General features: G+C 38.1%; 1 long non-coding RNA gene across 3 annotated transcripts in view; it reads left to right on the top strand.

Annotated features, from left to right (window-relative positions):
* The window catches only part of LOC143435364 (uncharacterized), a 32,366-nt gene extending 21,261 nt beyond the window's left edge, over positions 1-11,105 (top strand). The window contains exon 5 of one of the 3 annotated variants that reach the window (XR_013105602.1): positions 10,403-11,105. This is a non-coding gene — a long non-coding RNA (uncharacterized LOC143435364). The remainder of the gene's footprint in view (positions 1-10,402) is intronic. The other 2 variants (XR_013105601.1, XR_013105603.1) reach the window with 2 other exon arrangements.
* Positions 11,106-11,784: the final 679 nt, after the last annotated feature.

Below are 11,784 nucleotides of genomic sequence, written 5' to 3' on the forward strand. Positions count from 1 at the left end.
AATCACAAAAAGGGGTTATAACAAAAACACAAAATGTTTTTTGTACTTTGTATGCAAAGTGTAATAAATTTTATTGTATGACAAAAATACAAAATCAAATAATTCAAGTATAATAACCTTTTAATGTTTAATATTTTACAGTTCAATATTCTCATTATTTCTACTGCATTATTTTTGTTCTAACATATATATGTATGTATTTGTGTGTGTATAGACATATTTTTAGTTAAATAAATAACCACAATAAATGAATTGAAGTGCAAACACATTAGTCAAATCATAAAACTTATGTCAAGTTTGTATCATTATTACTTTGAATTTCCTAAAGGAAACCAAGATTCTTGTCTGTACATTTTTAAGAGGTAACAACCATAGCACACATACCTTGATATAAAAATTCTTTTTTCTCTCCCTTTTTGTCTCCTTCACTCTTTTCCCAGACTTCTCCATTGCCTACATCTGTTTTTTTAAAGATCAATGGATGACTCATCCAATCGGAAAGGAACTGCTGATGATAGGTTACTTTAGGCAACATTTTAAATGAATTGGAAACTTAAAAGACTACATAATAATATCAGTCACATTAGTGCTCTGCTACTTCCAGAAGAACCCTTTATAGCATGCAGTTCCAAGAAGCATCAATTCAGCATTCATGCATCATACAGACTTCATCTGAAACCTTGTTGGCCATTTTGTATGTAGTGACTGGGACTCCATAATTGTTTTCAGATGAATTATTCAGCAGATTATGGTATCATTTTACCAGAGAATCACAATTAATAGGTAGAAGAATGTATCAAAATCAAACTTGATGTAGCATGGAAAAGAACAAATCTAGCCAAACCAGAAGCCCATAGAACTGTGGTTGTCAACCTTCCTAATGCTACAATCCTTTATAAAGTTCTTCCTGTTGTGGTGACCCCCAACCATAAAAGTATTTCATTGCAATTTCTAAGTTTATTACTGTTGTGAATTGTGATTAAATATCTGATATGCAGGATATCTAATATGCAAACCCCAGGTTAAGAACCGTAGAATGTAAGAGAGAAATAGAAAGGTATGCAGGAAGAAAGCAAGAAGAAAAGAAAGATAGAAGTGTGGCTGGGTGATTGGATTTAAGCCAGATGAGCTCAGAATCCTAAAGTCAAACCTATACTATGATCTGTCAGATTGAGAAGCTGGAATGAAATTGTGTGTTCGAGGGAATCGTGTAACCAGTGCTCTCAGCATTTAGCATCATCAGCAGGTGATGTCCTAAATGCTAGGGTTGTGCCACTGAACAAAATAGAAATCTGTGCCCTCTTAGACATTATAATCCACTAAGGATACAACAAGCAATTAATGTAATCAATTAATTAATTGTATAGTTACAGAATAATTTAGATTCAAATGAAGAAGACTGTGTCAGAGCAGATGCTTCAGTTACGATATTCAGTTATGCTAAAGTATGACCATAAGCGAAGATTACTTAAATATCAGCAATCCAACAGAAACTAAATGAAGCAATGCAGCAAAATAGAAGCAATTTTGTAGCAAGTCACAAAAAGAATTGTATTGAAACAATGCTAAAAGAACTGCTCCCATTTTTTATCTAACTTAAATAAAATATTTTTTACATATATAATGCCAGGAAAGTAGTGGTAACATTTCAGAAAATTGCTTGCCCTTCTGTTTCTTTACTGAACAGTACTACTAAAACCATAAAGATATATAAATTCCACTTGGGGGTAAAGTCACAAAGTCCTTTCAAAACAACTTCCTTTCATCACCATCCATGTGACTGGTACTATTATCCCTATTTTACAGGTGGGAACATTAAAGTCCAAAGAATATTTATGACTGAACACAGTGAGTCAACTCTGAGAATTACAGAAAAACACACGTGCTAGGCAGCATGCAGAATGATGTCATCTTCTGTTGGTTTGGCTATGGAAGAAATTAAATCCTCTCAGTAATTTTTGTGAACTTGGCTTTCCTTAGATTATCCCTCTTCCTGTCTATCTTTCCCCAAAAGACTTGGTTACTGAGTAAATTCCTTTGAGAGCCCAGAGTGAGGCTTTGGAAACACCCCACAGTATGTATAATGTTCCAGGCTGCAACTTCTTCATGAAGGGATCCAGGAAAAGACCACATGTTGCCAAAGGGTGAGTGCTATTTTGCCTCCTAAGGTCTTTACAGTAAGTTCCCAGTGTCACTTCACTTTCTAGATCCATGAATCTCTACTGACCTATGGTTGGGTTCAGCCAGTGAACTCCCTGGCTGTGCAAGTGCCAAAGACATCAATAACCCCACAAAGCAGGCAAAGATGGGTCTTTTAACTTTGAAATTGAAGATAAACTTGGGAAATTTTCATCAAAGAAGGACAAAGGCCTTAGGGTTGTCTTATGACATACTTTGAAAGTTGTCGCCAAGAGAATGCAGCAGTGTTTACTTTATATTATTTAACCATTTTTGAAAATTTTCCAAGTTCCGTCAGACTAAACTCAAGCAGGAGAGTGTGTTAATCAAGTCTTAAATATTAATGTGGCCAAACTGCCAAACTGCTTTCCTTGAAACTTTATTTATGTTACCTAGCTAGTTTTTCATGTAAGAGATAAAAAAAAGTGTATAGAGCTGTTAACTCATTTTGCCTCTGGGACTAATATTAAGTTCACACATTCACACACACACACACACACACACACACACACACACACACACACACCAGCCTAATTTTCCATGGACAAAATCCACTAAATTTTTAGATTTCCTTTCCTGTAGACTCCTTAATTTTTTCAATAGTCACTCCACTAATGATAGATACCCTTCTTTTGACTGATGTCAAAATTAAAACTAAACCAAGCAAAAACCAAGAATCCAAGGTGGTGGGGGACGCCACCTTCCTCTCTGTCATCTTTGTCCCTTTGCCTCTGTCCTGAATCCTAAAAAGCAATCTATAGCTCTATAGCCTGACCAGAGCAGACCAAGTTCCCTTGGGTTGAGCCCAATTTTGTTGAGTGCTTCTCTATGCCTTAGGGTGGGAAGTTTTCCAGGAAGATGCCAAAACATAAGTCTGACCTGAGTGCTAGGTCATCTAGTTGAAGAGTAAAGAAATATGCTCTGTGGTGGCCATGGAGAACATGGCTGCCTCATTTCTTAGTTGGATGACAGTGAGGTGCCCTACATACCAGTCTTCACATGAGCTCTGCAAGGTCACTGGAGAGAAACCTTAGCTGGTGAGACTGCTGGAACTATGTCTGTCCAGGAAACTGGTAACGGGCTGACATCAGCTGTACTCTGTGAGTCTTAAGGGCTCCCATTTGACTTCCAGAAACACTTTGAGGGTGTTAATTCTGATTTACGATGCCGTCTGTGTTTTGGATGCTGCTTACCTTAGAAACCAGCCTTAAAAGTTACAGCTGAAGACTTCCCGAGTTTACACTTCAGACACCCAGAAGCAACACCCTCTTTGAAGAGCCAAGGTGACTGGATTTAAATGCTGCCTTAATCTGTCAGAATCCTACTTTGAAAATTAAAACTTGTTCTTTTCTTCCTGGCTCCCCATATTGAACAGAAGAAAAATGCAAATGTGTAGGGAGCCCTGTTTTTTTTTTTTTTTTTTTTAAATCAGCACTAGCACTAAAAATCCTTAGGTGCTAATACACTTAAAAGTCCAATTTTGAAAAGTACAGCTGTGATATCTACTGTGTATTAAGACTCCTGTTTATGGCCTGTGCAAGTGCGTAGATACACGTATTAGCTCATACAGTCAAGCCATTTCCATTTTACTGACATGCTCCCACAAGCTACAACAGGCGAATAAACCATGTTTGTAAGGGTATTGTGTCTCAAATCTGCCTGCTATTCAACCCAGGTTTTAAAATATAATTTGGCTGATTTTGTTCCTAACTTCTTTGTGGCATTGACTTAACCCAAAAGCATCCTGTGTCTTTCTGCTGTATCCTAATAATAATCCATTCTTAACTTCAATTTTTTTTTTTCCCTTCAAAACCTACTGCAACTGTCTTACACTCCCTGGAACTGGCTGTGTCTCTTATGCTCTGTGCTCCTCCTTTCAGTGTTCTAGAGTGTTCTGCAAGATTCTTTTCAGCTGCAAATCATTTGCCTAATTCTTTTTTTCTCCTTCACCGAAAGGAAAGCAAATGCTGAGTGGTTAAACAGCTTAATCAAGATCCACTGAACAGAGCAATTGCAGAGGTCAGACCAGTCTAGACTTCTCTGTGTGTACCATTTACCATTATACCAATCAGTTACCCTGCATCTACCTTGCAATAGATGCTAACCTCAGGAGAGGTAACCATTCCTGTTCAAGCACATAGCTGGAGCACATGAAGAAACCATATAAAAGAGTAAGAAAGCAAGAGCAAAAGCTGGTTTCAAATTAAGTCCAAGAAAAAGTACAGGGCTACTTGAGATCAGACAGTTCCTGATAGCCTCAGACAAGTCTGCCAGGTTATCAAAACCAGTGAACTCTGAGCTCAAGTACCAGGGAGAGTAGCTGTTTACTTACTCCCTTTCATGAGCTCCCCAGCACAGGCACCAGCTCAAAAAGCAACGATTGTCAGCAAGGTCTGACCACTTAATTACCCAAGTAACCGTCGCTCCCATACAGGCCTCATTGTCTTGAGAATAAAGGAAGTGGCACACCAATAGGATCATAATCTCTAAGCTGTCATCACTAAGAGTGCCAACGTGTTGTAACACCAACACACTGGGCAGAGAGACAAACACAGGGAGACTCATCTAATAAGGTCTGTGCTAGACACTGCCTTCGTCTTTCTGTGAAATGACTCACACTGACAATGTTGGGTATGCATTCGGAGGGAGGAGATGGGGATGTGGAGAAAGAGAAGAAGAAGAAACTTTAAGTAAACAGAGTCAAGGATGGTCTACACTATTAGACTGGTTTACATTGAACTCATAGCCTTGACCCACAGGACTGTAAACTTATAACACAAACATATACTACACACACACACACACACACACAAATAATTTATTCCATGTAGCAGGTGGCAAGAGAGCAGATACAGCCTCGCAGATGGCCTCATACATTATAGCATATTGAGGAGGCTCCATGGCCCACACTGAAAGTTGATCATTAGAATGTGCAAAAACAAAGCTAGTATAAACTAAATCACCATTCTACATGAGCCAGTCTGGCTGCCAAGTGTGACTCAAACAGCTGCTTGTTTGCTCACTCTAAACTCTGGGGCATGTAGGTACTTGTATATATGAGTAACTTCTCAACTTTGTGAAAACCATCTAACTGTTAGGCTACTAAAAATCTTAATGCCCCAATATCATTCTAGACATTTCTTTGCCTCTTTTCTAGCATCTAAAAAAAGCCAGGAATCCTGCTCTGCTGGGACCCCTGATGAAGCTAACCAGACAGATCAGAAAAATCTATGACCAAGAGTACTGAAATTAACTGACACTTTTCCCATGAATTAGAGAATAGCTTGTACATGACAAGCTTAAAATTAAGTTTCAAGTAATCTTAAAAATCAGTCACCAAAACAATACAGGAGAAAAAATAATATTCTTTTAATCAGTTGGTTCTAACAAAATATTCTATAATGAAAAGGTTTCGGAAACCTGAGTGTAGATGGTAAGTGTAAACCTTAATGAATTATTTGAATTATTATTTGATCAGTTTGGTTCTGTTCATAAGGGAGATTGCTTCCTTTACACTTTGATGGTATTCATAGGTGTACTAGTTACTTTATAAAATGTTATTTGGCAATACGCTTCATGAATGTGATGCCAGATGACTGTCTTAAACCCATACAGACTTCGTTGACTTTGAAAAATACATCAGTTTTTTTTTTCAGTTCCAGAAATTTTTCATAAAAAATACAATAGCTGTCCTTTTATACTGCTTAGGAGAAATGAGCAAAGGCCGGGCAATTTTGGTTTATTCAAAAGAATGTATCTTTTTTTTTCTTTTCAAGAAGTGAAATTTAAGGTTTCGCTAAGTAGATGGATACTCCAAAATTCTAAGAGCTTGTCAAGTCAATGAAACATAAATAATTGGGCATTGTCAGTCTGCATCATGAAGAGGAGAGGGGAGAAATAGGCTTCCTGACATGTTTTAACCTCACTTATTAACTTTATTCAATGAAATTCGAAGGCTATTTTGAAGAAGCAGTAGACTGATAATGTTATTATGTATATTCTGATCAAGTGTGGCCAGGGTTTAGAAGTTATCTCGAACTTACTTTATTCATGGAACATTACCTCAGACTTTCAAACCATTTGACCTTTGTGCACATTGTTTCCCAGCTGGCCAGACATGAACTCAGAAATCAAAGTGTCATGAGAGCAAAGGATTGCACTGTTCTGTTCTGTGTTGTTCTGTACTTGTTTTGTTCTGTTCAGTGCTGGTTTGCATGTGACATAATTTTCTTCCATGGAAAAAACTCTTTGCAAGGCAGAACTATAATACACCTCCGAAGAGGAAAACGCCATACCACAAAATTACACACTGAAAGAAAGCCCAGTGGTCCATTGAACATTCAGGGTAAAATATATATGAACAAAAATCTGCATCTCCTATTCCCAAAAAATCAGACAGCTTTTGCCATGGAGGCCACAGTTATAAAGTTCAGGATGTCTAACAGGCAAGCCGATCCCCAGTACAACTGACAGTCTTGGAGCTCAGTCATGTGCAATGAACCAAATTTGATTGTATTTCCTCCCATTTGGAACTTCCAGAATTTGAACCCTGGGGAGCTCAGTGTGCTACCTCCCAGTCCCATGTGTCTTAGGCTCCCTTCTTTGAGCTAAAGACGGACTACCTCTCCACCAAGTCCTTCTCTGATAAAGTAGAGAAAAACAGGTGTTAAGACACCTTAGTAGTTTGTTGGGTGTTAATGAAGACATTAAAAGTATTTGGGCGCAAGAAAAGTGCATCTCTGAAACAGGTTTTGTGATAACAAATATTCACAGCATTTGCCTTCTGTGGGGTCAAGAGGACCTACCCGCTCACTTTCTAAATGAGGAGCATATCCACTACAGGACATCTAAATAGAGACCCAAGATTATGGTGCTCACTAAGGCAAAGCCGTGAAGAAAAACATCCCAACTAAAAAGGCAGTTTACTTTGTAAACAGTAATTTTCAATTGACATTTGACTTTGGATAAGTTGAAACATCTGAGTCTGAATCCCACACCAAATTAAAACACACATATAAATCAACCCTTTGGGACTGTGGTCCTTTCAGAGATGGAGGGCTAGCACAAGCATTCTTTGAAATGACCCATGTAGCCTTGTTTAAAACACTTCGGGTGTTCACTGCCACGTTGGAGAAATCCACTACTTCTTTACAGGGTGCATATCTTCAATGACCCCACTTCTTCCTGGTTACCTGCAAGCTCCTGCCCTGAATATCTCAGCTTGGATCTTTCTCTGTGACACATTTGCTGATTCTTGAAGTTATAGTTAGATGCCCCCACTCCCACCCCCACCCCGCCAGTCTCTTTAAGGCAAGAGTTATGTTCCTAATGTAACATTTAAAATGATGTATTTATAGGTACTATTTCCTTGTCTCAGGGCAAGGACTCTGTTCACTTTATCCTTGCTGAATCCTCAGCACACTGTCTGTATAGTGGGCAAGCAATCCCTTGCTTACTAAATGGATAAATTAAACTCCTATAATAGTGTTCCATTATTTTTAATTTATTTAGTCATTTGATTTTTTATTATTGCAATTAATAGTACACATATATATGTGTGTATATGTATGTGTGTATGTGTATATATATGTGTATATATATATATTAATATATATTTATATATTACATATATATTAATAAGTATATATATTAATAAGTTTTACTGTGACATTTCCATATATTTGGTCATATCCATAGTTCCCAACCCTCTGCCCTAATGTTCCTGTCTTCCTGTACCATGACCCCTTGTTTTTCCTTGTAGTCCTTTCACTACTTGCAGGTAAGTTTTAGTTTTTAATTCTTATTTCTATATGTGAAAACAACTATGTGTTGTTTATCAGTTTTCTCTGAGATAAAACATCCTATATTGGACGGAAGCTCCTTTAAGGACTAGGCTGTCCATAGGGATGTGAAATATTCTGTCCTATAGAGAATCTCATTGAACTCAAGAATAAAACAACTGAGAGACTTACAGAAATAACCAAACTGACAAGATTCACTAGACTGCTCCTTCTTTAAGCATATGTAAGCAGTAAGGCTTAGTAAGAGATATTCTCAGCCACCTGAGCTGTACAGAATACTCTTATACAAAACTAACTGCCCAGAAGAGGCTCAGACCTATACATTTGTTTACATCTCTCCAGGAACAGTGGCACACTACACCTTGCAATAGCTGTGTCTCTATGTCTGACTTATTTTGTCTAATATGATGAACTTTGCTTTATCTCTTTTTTTCTGAAGTTATTTTTCTATGACTGAATAATTATCTATTTGTATATAAGCCATATTTTTACTAACTTCCTTTGTTCCTTTGTAGCTTATTTTTATTAAGCTTCCTTTGTTAACAGGCACTTTGGCTAATTCAATAAATTGGCTACTTTGAATAATGGTACAATAAACACAGGATTGCATACTAACTTATATGCCCAGTCATATGCCCAGATGTGATATCATACATCAGTTCTAAGTTGAATTTCCTCTAAAGATCCATAAAAATGTAATATAATTTTGACTTGCATTTACCTGCTGGCTAAAGATGTTCATATATTTACTCTTTGCAGAATCATCTGTTCAAGTCATTTATTTGATTTTTTTTCATTTGATTACTTGTCTTGTGTTATGCATAGTCTAGATATTGCTCATCTATTAGATGGCTAACAAAGATGTTCTTCCATTCTGTAGTTGATCTTCTTATCTCTGATGACATTAGCTTTCCCATGCAGAAATCCTAGTTGACTGTCTCTGGCTATTTGGGGTTGTATGGTCTTGAAGAAGATATTGGGACACTTGCTACTTCCCTTGTCTGTTTTCATCCCAGCCATGAAAATAAACAGCTTGTTCTTCCATATGCCCCCGCCATAATATACAAGGCTCAAAGTTGTTGAGATATCTGGCCATGAACTTCCAAATTTATGAGTCAAAATAAATCCTCTCTCTTCATGGGTATATTATGTCCAGTAATACATTATTGCGATAAAAAAGATGAGTAACGCAGCTCCAAACTACACAAAAGTGTTCCCTAACCTGCACTGCCAGACACAACTGGGTTTCTGGGTTTCTTGGAAGACAACAAAAAGAATAAGCCTTTTGTGGATCTCCTCAACAAGACAGCTTTGGGAAAAAATAAGGATGACATGGTCCCATATGAACAAAGAAATAAATAGTCTCAAGTACAGCTTAGTCACAATACTTGATTAATCTACTACCAATATTTAAACACTTTTTTGAAAACATTCCTCTTTCTAAATACATACATTACTTATAGAATTACTACTTTCATTTCTTATAGGAAGTTTAATACCTAAAATCAATAATAAAAATACCTATATTATGAAGAAAACCAAATTCTATATGCATAAACTCATGGTAGTCACATTGAAGTGGAATCAACGGGGTTCTCCACCACATTCTGTGCCTAGCCCTAAACTATAGTTCAGACAATATCCTTTATGTATACTTAGGTCAATGCCAGAGGTGTATCAATGTAGCTCTGACTTAATAGAAACAATCTTCTGCACAGAGTGACTGAAGCCTTACAGTTGGAAACTCACAGTTGGTGACTTGTAGGACATGGTGTTTCCTTTAAATACCAAGAGGAGGAGTGGGGAGAGTTAACTACTAGGCATCTTAAGTAGGTGTCAAAAGAAAGTTTCAAGTAAATAGAAGTAAATAGGGTGAATGATTATCTTAGTCTTTTCTGGAGACTATTACGCACTATCCCTACAGTGAGTAGCTCTCAAACAGTTTAGAAAACTGAGCTATCTAACACCAAGACACCTACAGATGCAGAATCTGATAGATATCTATTTCCTCTTATGTCTTTACATAATATAAAGGATTAACAAGGTTTCCAAACCCTCCCTCATACTCCATTCACAAAGGTAAAGCACCTATAACCTAATTATCTGCCAAAGGCCCCATCCCATAATTCCCAGCATCTTAGGTGTTAAGCTAAGATGACATATCATCTAAGCACAGGTATCAAGGTCATAACAATGCTTCTGACTTTCCAATTTGTACTCATAGGGGTTCTTTAGAGGACCAGAATCATTGGGATAAATAAGCATATTTGTCAGGAATTCAGTCTCAAATGTAGACTTAATAATTCAAAATGATGGGCAAGAATAAGACATGGTTCCAGACCAAGGTGAAATGGGAACAGAAGAAAAGTAAGTAAAAGATGTCCTTGAAACAAGAATTCATGTCTTTATTTCCTTGTGTACAGGTCTGCGCCAAATGGGATCCTACAGCTGAAAGAAGAAGTGGATAGAAGTCTCCATTCCTTACCCAGAAACATCTCCGATTGATAGCCACTTGCAGAAAAAAATTCGTTTTCTTCAAAGAAATCTCACTGGGGAAACCAACTACTCTTAAGAGTATATTGCATGCCCAGCAGTAGATAGCCAACAATCAATCAATCAATCAATCAATAATTTTAAAACCCTCAATAATTTTTGGAGGTATCTTGTCTGAAAATATTTTGTAAGGGAATTTATTTTTATCTTTGCAGGTCCTGTGTGTGTATACATTATGGTTTCCAGTTTTGTGTTTTGAGATTCCAGTGTGTGAAAATGTGTATGCTTCAGCATCTATATGTGTTTCTCATGCTTTTTCTTTAGCTCTTTTTCTTCTATTTGTTTTGTACTGTTACAATTTGTTTGGCTTTTTATCTTATTTTATTCTTCCTTATAAGCCTGATTGTTTTTAATCAAAGACAGAAAGGGTGTAGATCCAGGTGGGAGAGAAGGTGGAAAGGAACTGGAAATAGTTGGGGAAGGGAACACCTTAATCAAAAATATGTGATACAAAAAAATCAATTTTTAATAAAAGAAAAGAATATACTTCAGAAAGAAAAGCAAATGACCAATAATACTCTACCTGTTTTTACTAATAATATAAACCATTGGTTCGTGCAGGGCTGTAGCTTGCACGTGGGCGTGGGTCCTGTTGGGCTGTGTTGTGGTTCCCGCATGTCTGCCATGGCTCAGGGAGTCAAAAGCACGAGAATTTGAGTTCCTTCCACACAGCAGCAGGCAAACGCTGGGCTGTGAGAAGCCTCAGGGAGGCTCGGGCGTGGGGAGATCTCAGTCTGAAATCCCACAGGAGCAGAGCTCCTGAGTGGGAGTCTCGGGTCTCTGTCCTTGGGCTCCCAGATACCGCTGGGAGCTGCAGAAGAATTGAGACTGAGGGCATATGGGCTGGACCAGCCCGCAGCCCAGAGAGGGAAAGCTCTGGCGGCACCCAGCGGGGTGAGAGACTCTTGGTTACTGGGACTTGCTTGGCTGGCTTGGCTAGCTTGCTTGAGTTGGTGGCCTTCGTGGAGGGAATGTAGAGAAGTCCTGCAGGCAGGAGATTAAGCAGCAGCTTGGTAGTCAAAGGCCTTCTCCACGGTTCCCCATGGCAGGGGCCCCAAAGACACAAGGAAGTTCATGGTTTTAAAAGGTTTATTGTCATGGCAGAAAGTGGATAAGCTGTACCCCTGCACCCCCAGGGTGGGCCTTTGGTTAAATACCGTTTGTAAGGAGGAGGGTCTGGGAAGGAATGCTTAATTGGCTATGCCCTCTGGCCTTTAGGTATCTCATTACTATGGAGATCTCTCAAGGCCCT

The sequence above is a fragment of the Arvicanthis niloticus genome, chromosome 21 (genome assembly GCF_011762505.2).
Source record: "Arvicanthis niloticus isolate mArvNil1 chromosome 21, mArvNil1.pat.X, whole genome shotgun sequence".
Lineage (NCBI taxonomy): Eukaryota > Metazoa > Chordata > Mammalia > Rodentia > Muridae > Arvicanthis > Arvicanthis niloticus.